The 14,116-nt window shown below is 40.3% G+C and overlaps 1 long non-coding RNA gene across 1 annotated transcript; it reads left to right on the top strand.

Moving 5' to 3' along the window:
- The first annotated feature begins 4,199 nt into the window (after positions 1-4,199).
- LOC138974926 (uncharacterized) lies at positions 4,200-8,644 on the top strand. Its single transcript, XR_011458451.1, has 3 exons — positions 4,200-4,336; positions 6,991-7,228; positions 8,443-8,644. It is a non-coding gene; the product is annotated as an uncharacterized lncRNA (long non-coding RNA).
- Positions 8,645-14,116: the final 5,472 nt, after the last annotated feature.

Genomic DNA, 14,116 nt, shown 5'->3' with positions numbered 1-14,116 from the left:
AAACATATAAATATGTTATATTCGGATTAAAAACAAGCACTGAAAATTAAAAATATAAAAATTATGATCAAAATTAAATTTCCGAAAGGTAACTTAATGGCGATACGGCAACGTCCGACTTTGTGTCTAGCGCGGCTTTAAAAGTAAAACATGCTGAGAATTTATCATGCTTTCTTAGTACCCAGCTGACACACGGGTTAAGTTTAATCATAATTTGTTTAAAGAGTGTGTGTTGCAAATTGAAACGTTAAGAGTCACGAACCTGGATTCCGGTACTGCAAACCTAAGCAAAAGTGCATTGCAAATAATAACATTTATCAACGATGTGTGCACACAAAAACATAACAAGTCGCGTAAGGCGAAAATACAATATTTAGTCAAGCTGTCGAACGCACTGCATTTTTTTTCCACCAAGACCGCATACTCGTAGTTTCGTCTGTCCACCGCTCGTGCCAAAGGCAGTGAAATCGACAAGCCAGAATAGTGCGATAATGGTCGCGCTGAGCAGGATAACACGCTTTTCTGTATCTCTATTCTTTTTTAGCGTATTGAGTTTGGTTTTAATCCAAACATATCATATCTATATGTTTTTGGAATCAGGGACCGACAAGGAATAAGATAAAATTGTTTCGAAATCGATTTCGGCCAATTAATTTTAATCATAATTTTCATATTTTTAATTTTCAGAGCTTGTTTGTAATCCAAATATAACATACTAGAATGAATACCCGCTTCGCCGGGTAGCCGGCTTCGCCGGGAAGAAGTACTTAGAGCCGTACGCCGGCTTCGCCGGGTCCGAACAATGGACCCGCCAAGCTTAGGTCCCTCCCAGATTCGTGGAATGGGAACAGCACGAAAATGATTCAGTGGCCATAATGCCATTCCTGACCATATCGAGTCCCATCCTTGTCGACGAATGTAACCGTGTTAATCACCTTTGGAGGCGAACTCCACTCAAACAGGATTGAGCAATTTATAGCTTATCTGCAAGCCCCTTTGAACTGTTATGGCTTCTCAAAAGTAAAAAGTAAATTTTAAGGGGCTTATTGTCCGTCAGGTCTTAATTGCCTATATTGGACATGAATTGGTTTATACGATTCGAGTTTTTACGCCCTCACGGCTTTTGATGTTTGCGTGTTTAGGTGGTATCAGCCATCTGCACTTATGGTAGAATGACCAAGATCTTTAACGTGCCATTGTGGTGACACGGGGGTGGGAGATGGATACCGTCTCTGGGTCTGCACATAAAGTTGACCCGTGTCCGTCCCGGCCCGGATTCGAACCAGCGACCTCTCGATCACAAGTCCAGTGCTCTACCACCTGAGCTACCCGGGCCCCCAAAGGAAGGCCAGTACATACAAATACACAAAAGCCGCCAGACCACATCACAAACAGAACTGAACAATCCCCAGGTGTTGCTCACATAGAGAGACACACACACACACACACACACACACACACACAAACACAGAGAAGCCGTATCTATAGAGAGATAGATGACAGTGTATTTTTCGCGTGGCTATAAATTGATTCGACCTTTGCACTTTTACAGTGAGGATAATTTACGGGTCCAATTTACGTTCTGGACACTGCGGTGACCTTCTAAAAATAGTAACAGAACGCCGGGAATATCCGAAGACGCACCACTCATACTATAGTGCACCATACGAAGGAAGGGAGGTAAACGCTGAAAACCTGGATAAGATGAGAAGATAAGGAAGAGTTACTTATAATGGTGAAATGAACACAAAAACCAAAATCAGTTCAGCGCTGCGCGCTGAGAGCACGTGTTGAAAATATCTCATCGATGATATTGTGTCCGGGGTGTAGCTGAATACGGTGTCCAAATTTGAAAAAGATCCACCGAGAACTTTGGCTTTGGTGTGTCGGTATGGGGGCCCGGGTAGCTGAGGTGGAACCAAAATAGCTGAGGTGGAACCAAAATCGGTTCAGCGCTGCGCGCTGAGAGCACGTGTTGAAATATCGACCAGGTTGTGTCCTGTCCCGGGTCTACCTGAATATGCCCACCAAATTTGAAGCAGATCCATCGAGAACTTTGGCCGTGCATCGCGAACTCACACACAGACACACACACAGACACACAGACACACAGACACAAGTCGTATATATATATAGATAGAAGATGTATATGTTTTTTTGAATCAGAAACTGACGAAGAATAAGATGAAATTGGTTTTTGATCGTTTAAAAAAAATAGATGTTAATGACAAGTTTCCGATTTTTAATGACCAAATTCATTAATTATTTTTTTAAGCCACCAAGCTGAAATGCAATACCAAAGTCCGGCCTTCGTCGAAGATTGCTTTGCCAAAATTTCAATCAATTTGATTACAAAATGAGGGTGTGACAGTGCCGCCTCAACCTTTACAAAAGCCGGATATGACGTCATGAAATGTATTTATCAAAAAAATGAGAAAAAAAGTCCGGAGATATCATTCCCAGGAACTCTCATGTCAAATTTCATAAAGATCGGTCTAGTAGTTTAGTCTGAATCGCTCTACACACACACACACACACAGAGTAACACACAGACACACAGACACACACACACACACACACATACACACACACACACACACACACACACACACACACACACATACACCACGACCCTCGTCTCGATTCCCCCTCTAAAGACAACAACAACAACAACAACAACAACAACAACAACAGCAACAGCACCATCACCACCAACAGCACCACCACAACAATAATGGCACTTACACAAATAACACAGAGACCGAGTCTAAGTGTGTCCTCAATGTGTATTCTCAACGGGCGCAAGCAACTCGTGCCGTCTTCAATTCTAAGTGCTTAGCTGATTTACCTCCCTTACTCAATCACTGTTCAAAGAGTGCTGAAGGGTGAATGCATGTTTGCCTGTGTTTTCCATTGCAACTGTTTACGTTATAATACTACTCTGCCACTTCCACCCGTGTCTATGTTTATGTTCCAGTAATATCTCTAACCACACCGCTGACTCATAGAACACACGCGAGTTAGTGTAACAGTGTGCTCGGTTTTCAGATCGACGTCAGTCAGTGAATGGGGGTTTGGGAAGGGTTTCCGGTGTGTGCAAGGACAAAGGCGGATTTGCGCCGTGTGTGTGTGTGTGTGTGTATATGTGTGTGTGTGTGTGTGTGTGTGTGTTACTGATTTGCGATAGCGTTGGATTTGTACAAGGCTCAGTGGAGACGCACGCCAGATGTGGCCGAATGTCGATTTCATGTGCTGCGTTTTGTGTGCGTGTGTGTGATTGTTTAAGATTGTGGCTTGTTTTGATGCCAATAATTTGAAGAATAAAGCCTGGTACCACCAACTTCACCCTCCCTCTCCTTCGACCTACAATCGCCGCCCCCCCCCCCCCCCCTCCCAACTCGAACACATGTGCACTTACACTCACACCCACACACACCCACACACACACACACACACACACACACACACACACATACACACACATACACCCCCCCACACACACACATACACACACACATAGTACACACACACACACAGAGATACACCCCCCCCACACACACACACACAGATACACACACATACACCCCCCCCCACACACATACACACACACATAGTACACACACACACACATACACACATACACCCCCCCCCACACACACACATACACACACACACACATAGTACACACACACACACACATAGTACACACACACACACACATACACACACATACACCCCCCTCCCCACACACACACACACACACACACACACACACACACACACACACACACACACACACACACACACACATACATACACACACACATACTAACACACACATAATATACTCGCAATTACACTCACAGACACAGACACACACACACACACACACACACACACACACACACACACACACTAACACACACACACACACACACACACACACACACACACACACACGTACACACACACTCACACGCATGCACACACAGACACACATCCGCACACACACACACACACACACACACACACACACACACACACACACCCACACACACACACACACACACACATACTAACACAGTTTGCACGTTTTGCGGGAACAGCAAAGGTATATGACATTGACCTCGATAAAGAAGATACCTCTGAGTCAAATACGGCGGTCTAGTACTCTGTTTGTTGACTAGAACTGCAGCACACGTAATGCATGTCACTCTCTCTCACTGTCAGCAACACTGTGGATAGACGTGTTTACAGTTCGTCTGATGTCCATGTGTTTACCGAGACAGTGCTAATCATCGAGTTAGCTGTGTCCTTGCTCTTTGTCCGATGCAAGGTAGGTGCTGGATTCAATTGTACATTGATTTTTGCATGGGAAATGAAAGGGCACAGTGGCCGTTATGTTAATGTTACTTTGGGTTAAATTCGGGGCCCAATCCCTACATGTAAATACAATGTCAAAACAAAAATCTTCGAACATTATTGAATACTAATTTGACTTAATCCTTAATTTTTTCTCCCCCCTTTCCTAACCTAGGTGGTGGGTTCAAGTGCTAGTCTTTCGGATGAGACGAAAAACCGAGGTCCCTTCGTGTACACTACATTGGGGTGTGCACGTTAAAGATCCCACGATTGACAAAAGGGTCTTTCCTGGCAAAATTGTATAGGCATAGATAAAAATGTCCATCAAATACCCGTGGGACTTGGAATAAAGTAAAAAAAAAAATTCCATCTCACACGGCATTAAGTCTCAGGAAACATGAATACACGCATGCAGGAAAAAAAAATATGGGTAGCGCCGTATGTATGGCAGCTCGCTTTCCCCGGGGAGAAAGCAGCCCGAATTTCCATGAGGGTAACCTCACTGGATTGTAAATCCTATCCAATCCAATCCAATCCAAAACATCGGACTGGTGTGTTGGCCAAACGTAACATTTAAATAAACTGTAAATGTTTGTTTAAAATACGCTGGCTAAAAAAAACCTTTAAAAAACCCATGCTTGCAATTGGCTTAGGTCCAAATTCAAAATGGCTTAAGCCGTCATGCAATTATTAACACATATTGGGAATTTCCGTTAAACTGTTATACTCGGAGTGGAATAACACTTATGTTATATATGCAACTGGTTGAAACACGTTTTATTCGGGAATATCGGGTAACTACGTGAACGCATACATGTAACTAAATTAAAGAGCCACAACAAGCACTCCCCGTGTGGGGAAATAGCTCAGTCGGCGAGGGATGTATTTCCCAGTCAACTTTGTCCAGAGTAATACACAAGAAAAGACGCAAGATGTATGGCTATACGCAGATTTTGATTAGTAAACATATTCGTAGAGTATCAAATCTTACTCCTTACTTTATTTTATTTGCAATAAACGAAGATCAAGAAATTCGTTTTATGTTATGTGTATAAACACGTCCATGTTACTAGCTCTCCTGCGTATGATATGATGACCATGCTGACTAAAGACAGAGTGTTGTAATTCCGGTTTTACCTTATATGTACATACTGCTTATTATGCTTCATCGCGTTATCAACATGTATGCCGGATTGCCATCTGGAATGTGTTAGCAAAACTAGGACCAGAGATCGAACAAAAAATAACATGTGTTTATTACACCCCCGGTATAGGGGTGTGTATAGGTTTCGCTCGATGTGTTTGTTTGTTTGTTTGTTTGTTTGTGTGTTTGTGTTCGCATATAGATCTCAAGAATGAACGGACCGATCGTCACCAAACTTGGTGAACAGGTTCTATACATTCCTGAGACGGTCCTTACAAAAATTGGGACCAGTCAAACACACGGTTAGGGAGTTATTGGTGGATTAAAATTATACAAGGACTTATAGAGGGACATCTTCATGGTCAAAGGGAAATAACCATTCTCACTCAGTCACTGCCACCAACTGAGAAGGTTATTTCCCTTTGACGGGGGTGTTTTTCCTACCTCGGAGGAATTTCTTGTTTTGCAAGCTTTTCAATTTTTGTTTCAAGGTTCTTTACACAAATCCTCAGAAAAAGTGTGTTTGTCCTAAACAGTGATATTCCAATGAACTATGGGTCAAAATGGATATACACGTACAACGTTGGCATATGCTTTATTTTAATGTAAATAGATCCCTAGATGCAATAGCAGAGCAATCGTTTTACATATCTATGAACGAATGTTGTTTCCTTGGTAGGAATATGATACAGGCACAAAATACATTTCCGTAAATAGGCAAGTATTTGTACCTTCGCGGAATTGCTTAAATCGTTCCAGAACTATTCATGGAAAGCCTATAATGTCATTTCACAAAGCTCCCGGTTCTGGTGAAAATACAAACAAGAGCAAGATTAGACAGTTTTAGTCTAGAAGATGAGTATTTCCCACTGGTGCTCAAAAAACAATTCTGAAAAACAGCGTCATCAATTTTCAAATTTACCTTAAAAATTGTCATTATATTACAAGGAAGAAGAAAACGATAACACAATTACATCGCACATTGATTGTAAGGTGTCCAAAGAACCTACGACTGTTGAGAACCCCCCAGAGGTTTTGGACATTAATGTTGAGCTATATCTGGCCTTAACAAAAAATTGAACAGCACTTTGAGCATGACAGATGAATCCGAAAATTCCCGAAAACATTTAGGGCCAAAACTTGTTTGGTCGGTTTAAGCCTTTTTTTCTCGGACTTAAGCCACTTGCAAATATGTTTTATTGTTGTCACAACGAACATAACCCTTTAGAGAGACAGTTACAGAGTATGTGCATAATACTTTTTGGCCTACACGCCATGTTAAAAAATAAGTGAAATGAGCAAATGTTTCCCAAATCGGCTACCGTCTGTATCTTGGTTACGACTGTGTTTCTTTGGTTGGCTAGGATCTGTCGTTGGTGGTGCAGGTGGTAAATGGAGGCGGTTGAAGTGAAATTGATTGTGATGGTGTTTAAGTTGTTTACTTTGCCGATGATCTGATCACTTTCTGTCAACTATGTCGTCAGATGCCAAAACAAGTTGTCGTGTGCATCGCAGCTGCTGCGCTAGTGCTTCTTCCAACTATCTTTAAGATGGAGGGATTGTGTGCTGAAATCCCCAAAAGTCACATCACGTGCAATGCTGGAACTTACTCCGCTGGAACCACTGCCTTTGTAACGTGTAACTTCCACAAAGACATGAACACCGACAAACGTCCAATCAGCGTTGTCCGATACCCGAAAGGTACTCCTGTGGACGACCCTGGTGAGTTTCTTCAAGCAAAAACTTCTTGACAATAATAATGAGGAAACAAATATATATCTAAAAACGTGTCTGTTAAGTTAACATTTACAAACCGTGTCTTATTTGCACCAACGAGTCAACCCCGTACTAGCAATCCTGTGTAAAGCTCATTCCTGAATCAAATGGTTGGTCTATTTGTTATTTGTTGACGTCCATTAAAACCAATATGCAGAGCCGATGCAAGGTTATGGATAGCGAAATCATGTTCGTGCAAAGACGTCAGTGCCGTTACGAATACGAATACGAATACGAATACTTTATTATCTCATACAGAGAAATTTCAGTGTGGTGCACATTAAAAGACAAAACAAATAATAAGACAACAGATAAAAATACCATACGAAGCATACTACACTCGCGCACGCATATGTACACTAACAGGAATAGTTCAGTGGCTTTGGGGCACTAGCATCCATGTTTCTAATGTATGCAAACCAATATAAAGTAAACGTGAGAATTTAGGGCAGTTATAAAGTTAACACGCCTCAAACAGTGTGGGAAAAAGATAGAGAGAGAAAGAGAACGAGAGGGAAAGAGAGAGAGAGAGGGGGAAAGAGAGAGAGAGGGGGAAAGAGAGAGAGAGACAGAGAGGGAAAGAGAGAGAGAGATAGAGAGAGAGAGAGAGGGAAACAGAGAGAAAGAGAGAGAGAGAGAGAGCGACAGAGAGAGACAGAGAGAGAGAGAGAGAGAGAGAGAGAGAGAGAGAGTGAGAGAGCGACAGAGAGAGACATAGAGAGATAGAGAGAGTGGGAGAGATTGGATTGGATTGGATTGTTTAATTGTATAACCAGTGATTTGGTTTTTACAATGGTAAAAAAAAGAGAAAGTGTACACAATCAGCATTTCACGTAATCGAATCAAAAGTATATACATGGTGGGAGAGAGAGAGAGAGAGAGAGAGAGAGAGAGAGAGAGAGAGAGAGAGAGAGAGAGAGAGAGAGAGAGAGAGAGAGAGAGAGAGAGAGAGAGAGAGAGAGAGAGAGAGAGAGAGAGAGAGAGAAAGAGAAAGAGAGAGAGAGAGGCGACAATCATCTTTAACATATTCGTCCATATTCGCAGGCACTTACAATATGCAAAACTCGTAGCTCTTATGTAATGAACGTTTCAGCACAAGTTAGAAAGGCATATGTTTACAACAGAATACATTTGGTTTTGCCTTATTCTCTTTTTTTTAGGAACGGATGTTTTGCTCTGTCAATGGCAAGACAGAAAACAAGATTATAAATGCGTGCCTGAAAAAGGATTCTCAATTGACGGAAAGATCAATGACCATCTGAGGCTGAAGCTTCCTGCTGACACTTCAAACTTCACTGGCCTGTTCAGCTGTTTCATCATGCATGCACAGGATATAGTACCAAACGCGTGTGCATTGCATGTCAAAGGTACGTAGCTGTGAAAAAGCCGTATAACGTTTCTGATATATTTAGATGCAGCTTTCTCTTGTGTAAATTATTATTTTTAATTTATTAAGCGTTCTTATGTTGTTGTTTATCTTAATAATTGATCGTCTATCTATCCATCAGTTAATCAATGTGTGAAGAAGGATATTGAATGATTGAACAGAAGGAAAAGACAATAAAAAAAAGAAAAACAAAGAAAGAAGAAATATGACATTTTAAACGAGTAGGTGTTCAGTAGATAAGAAGAGCTCGATGCGCATATTGGACACTACTACTTCAAGCACAAACAAGCGAAATATCTAAATATTTCAACTTTTTATGTTGTATTCAAAGCAATAAAACAAAAACTGCATGTGTATATACTGAACTGTACTGTACTGTACTGTACTGTACTGTACTGTACTGTACTGTACTGTACTGTACTGTACTGTACTGTACTGTAATGTACTGTATTGTACTGTACTGTACTGTACTGTACTGTACTGTATTGTACTGTACTGTACTGTACTGTACTGTACTGTACTGTACTGTACTGTACTGTACTGTACTGTACTGTACTGTACGGTACGGTATGGTACTGTACTGTACTGTACTGTATTGCATTGTATTGTATTGCATTATATTGTATTGTATTGTACTGTACTATAGTGTACTATACTGCAATGTCGTGTACTGTACTATACTGTACTGTAATGTACTGTACTATACTGTACTGTACTGTGCTATACTGTGCTGTACTATACTGTAATGTACTGTACTGTACTGTTCTGTACGGTATTGTAATGTACTGTACTGTAATGTACTGTACCGTAATGTACTGTACTGAACTGTATTGTGCTGTACCGCACTGTATTGTACTATACTTCCTGTACCGTACTGTACTGTACTACACTGTACTATAATATAATGTACTGTACTATAATTTATTGTACTGTACTGTACTGTACTGTACTGTACTATACTGTATTGTACTCTACTGTACTCTAATGTACTCTACTGTACTCTACTGTACTCTACTGTACTCTACTGTACTATACTGTAATGTACTGCACTGTACTGTACTATACTTACTGAAATATATTGTACTATACTGTACTATTATTTACTGCACTGTACTATATGTTATATGTTATATGAAGTCTTATATCGTGCGCGTATCTCCAGACTCGGACTCAAGGCGCAGGGATCTATCTATGCCGTGTGAGATGGAATTTGTTACACAATACATCGCGCATTTACATCGACCAGCAGATCGCAGCCATTTCGGCGCATATCCTACTTTCCACGGCCTATTATTCCAAGTCACACGGGTATTTTGGTGGACATTTTTTATCTATGCCTATACAATTTTGCCAGGACAGGCCCGTTTGTCAATCGTGGGATCTGTAACGTGCACACCCCAATGCAGTGTACACGAAGGGACCTCGGGTTTTCGTCTCATCCGAAAGACTAGCACTTGAACCCACCACCTAGGTTAGGAAAGGGTGGAGAAAATTGCTAACGCTCTGACCCAGGGTCGAACTCGCAACCTCTCGCTTCCGAGCGCAAAAGCGTTACCACTCGGCCACCCAGACCATATACTATACTATACTATACTATACTATACTATACTATACTATACTATACTATACTATACTATACTATACTATACTATACTATACTATACTATACTATACTATACTATACTATACTATACTATACTATACTATACTATACTATACTATACTATACTATACTATACTATACTATACTGTACTGTACTGTACTGTACTGTACTGTACTGTACTGCACTGTACTGCATTGTACTGCGCTGTACTGTACTATACTATACTATACTATACTATACTATACTATACTATACTATACCGTATAGTACAGTGCAGTGCAGTGCAGTACTGTACTGTACTGTACTGTACTGTACTGTACGGCACTGTACTGTAATGTACTGCAATGTACTGTACTGTACCATGCTGTACTATAATGTAGTATAATGTACTGTACTATAATGTACTACACTGTACTGTACTATACTGTACTGCACTGTATTATACTGTAGTATAATGTAACATACTGTACTTTAATGTACTGCGTTATACTGTCATCTACTATTCTGTACTATATTGCAATGTGCTGTATTGTACTATAATGTATTATACTGTAGTATACTGTACTATATTGTACTGTACTATATTGTACTGTACTATACTGTACTATACTACACTGTACTATACTGTACTGCACTGTACTATACTGTACTATACTGTACTGTACTGCACTGTACTGCACTGTACTGCATTGTACTGCGCTGTACTGTACTATACTATACTGTACTATACTGCACTGTACTGCACTGCACAGTACTGTACTGTACTTGACTGTACTGTATTGTATTGTATTGTATTGTATTGTACTGTACTGTACTGTACTATACTATACTATACTATACTATACTATAATGTACTATACTATACTATACTATACTTTACTGTACTGTACTGTACTGTACTGTACTGTACTGTACTGTACTGTACTGTACTGTACTGTACTGTACTGTACTGTACTGTACTGTACTGTACTGCGCTGCGCTGCGCTGCGCTGCACTGCACTGCACTGCACTGCACTGCACTGTAATGTGCCGTGCCGTGCCGTGCCGTACCGTACCGTACCGTACCGTACCGTACTGTACTGTACTGTACTGTACTGTACTGTACTGTACTTACTGTACTGTACTGTACTATATTGCACTATACTGTACTACAATGTACGGTACTGTACTGTAATATACTGTGTGTGTGTGTGTGTGTGTGTGTGTGTGTGTGTGTGTGTGTGTGTGTGTGTGTGTGTGTGTGTGTGTGTGTGTGTGTGTGTGTGTGTGTGCGTATGCGTGTGCGTGTGTGTGTGTTTGTGTGTATTCCGCGATTCCGAGAAAACTACTCGACCGATCTGCATGGAACTTTACATGAGAGTTTCTGGGTATTATATTCCCAGACTACTTTTTTTTTTTTGGGGGGGGGGGGCTTGTATTGTCCGGACGTCATATCCAGCTTTTTGTGATAGTTGAGGCGGCACCCTCACACCCTCAGTTTTTAACCAAATTGATTACAATTTTGGTCAAGCAATATATGACGAAGTCCGGACTTTGGTATTGTATTTCAGCTTGGAAGCTTTAAAATGAGTTACTCATTAAAGTTGCTCATTAAAGTTGTCATTACAATCAAATGTCAGATACAGACGAACACAATATTGCATTGTATTTCTCATCTTTTCCTGAACTAAAAAATATAGATATGTCATGTTACATTTAAAAATGCGCTCAGAATGAAGGAACTTAAGTTCAGTAAGTACTTAAGTACTACAGTTTCATTCTTCGCGGAAACGTGCGTCTTCGAGTATGGTTAGCCGAGACTATCTGAATGTAGTCTCGGCGATGACTGCTTTGCGGTGTTGATCTTGACTACGATGTTTTTATATATCGCTTCACGCGACTTGTTCTTTGTTCTGTTTATAGCCTGCAGCACAATGATGTCTAGTATGCTATGTGTTACAGATGTTGGGGTTGTGTCGCCGACACGGGAAAGAATGGCACTTATTTTCGTCAGGCTAAAGGTCGAACCATGTTTTGTCTTTTTTGATATTATTTGTTTTGGTTTAAATTGATCTCATTGGTAGTGCAGGCAGGCATAGACTATGTGAATAAAAGAATATGCTTTCAATTTATTTCTTTGTTGGTACATTTTGTCTGCACAATATTATTAACTCTACCGTATTTAAACATGTTCTCCGTAGGTTCAGTTTGTCTAATATGTATTAATAATTTTGCCCCTGATTTCAAACAAGTGATATATGTTAATAACAAAGACAAGTCACGGCATATTATATATCAATGTAAAGCTGATTAATTATTGCTCTATCTGAAAAAAAAAACATGTTAGATTTGTAAATTGTCTCCCTTTGGTCGAACAAGCGACAGTTATTGCTTCTTTTAATTTTTTTTTAAAGGGGGTTCCAATTGTTGGTTACAATTCAACCACTGGAACAAAAAAAACCATGACAAAAGAATCAATCGAAAAATAGTACGCGCAGCTGTTTTTACTTCACTGATAGTGTTTGGATCCTTAATGTCTCATGCATGCGGTCATTGTCAAAGATGAGATACAATTATATTGTTTGATTGTGTAAGTAAAAAAACAAGCAGTCTTCTTTCATTCCATACCAAAAACATCTCTGAGCTGTTAATTTCACAGTTTCTACAAGTGAATACACAGTTTCTACAAGTGAATATGTATTCTCAATAATGTGTTGACAACCTGTATATTTAGTTGTTTGTGTAGTAGTTCGTTAATGCGTTTGTCATTTACATTTGTTAGTAAATGAATGTCTGATATAAATCACCAAGCACTGCAGGGAATAGTAAACGAGTAATGCCTTTTTTCTTTGACTCAGCGGATGAGACAGTAAAGCAGTGTTAAGTGAATGCGACTTGTATACAACGGTTTACAAATATACGAGGATATAACTCTGAGGAATTATTGATGCGTTCTTATTTGTCTGTGGTTATAAATTGGGGTTTTGTTTGTTTTTGGCGAACAGGCAAAATCAGCCTCCTGTGGTTGATTATCCTGCCCTTCCTCTTCATTGGGGTCGTAGGTGCGGTGATTTTCTACAGATGTCGACTTGCAAGGTAATATTCGTTTTCACTTTCGTTTCAATCAATCAATATGAAGCTTATATAGCGCGTATTCCGTGGGTACAGTTCTAAGCGGTTGTCGAAGAGTTGTCAACACAGGACTAACAAAGAAACTAACATTTACAGACGGACACGAACCCTATCACACACTAGCAAACCCTGATAAACATACAACAAACAACTGTTTAACAACAATGTACACATCAATAGCTAGGTCCAAACATAATATTAAACACAAAGAAAACACCTCTTACAGAGCACAGCGGCACAAGAATGTCTTTTGGGGCACAACACATCACGTCGAACATGAAAGTCGCAGCCAGCTACTGTACGGGAAGAACTGAGTCTTCAACCTACTCTTGAACGCATGAGTTTATGGTCATATCGATGGAATATTGCAGCTACCCATGAGTGTGCGCTTTATGACCGAGGGGCCACATTGCCGACCAATACAATACACAACAGACAACTGATAATGATGATGCTCACTAATCACTGAATATCACTTTCAGTGAAATGTCAGGAAGCAAATGTTGTTTTTCGAAAGACCACTCTAAGCTCCTTGTGACCACACTCAACGTTCAATAGACATTGTTTGTGTGCCTTGATTGTTCAAACATAAGCCGTGCATTAGATATTCGCATGTTTTCAAAACATGTGCTTTTAGTTTCGTTGTATCAATGTTGTTTAAAACGTAATTCCTGTTGATAGAAACCAGACGAACAATACGACATTGGAGACGGTGCGTCCTCCCGAGAGAGA

This window comes from Littorina saxatilis, linkage group LG8 (assembly GCF_037325665.1).
Source record: "Littorina saxatilis isolate snail1 linkage group LG8, US_GU_Lsax_2.0, whole genome shotgun sequence".
NCBI classification, from domain to species: Eukaryota; Metazoa; Mollusca; class Gastropoda; order Littorinimorpha; family Littorinidae; genus Littorina; species Littorina saxatilis.
This window is presented reverse-complemented; position numbering and strand designations above follow the sequence as displayed.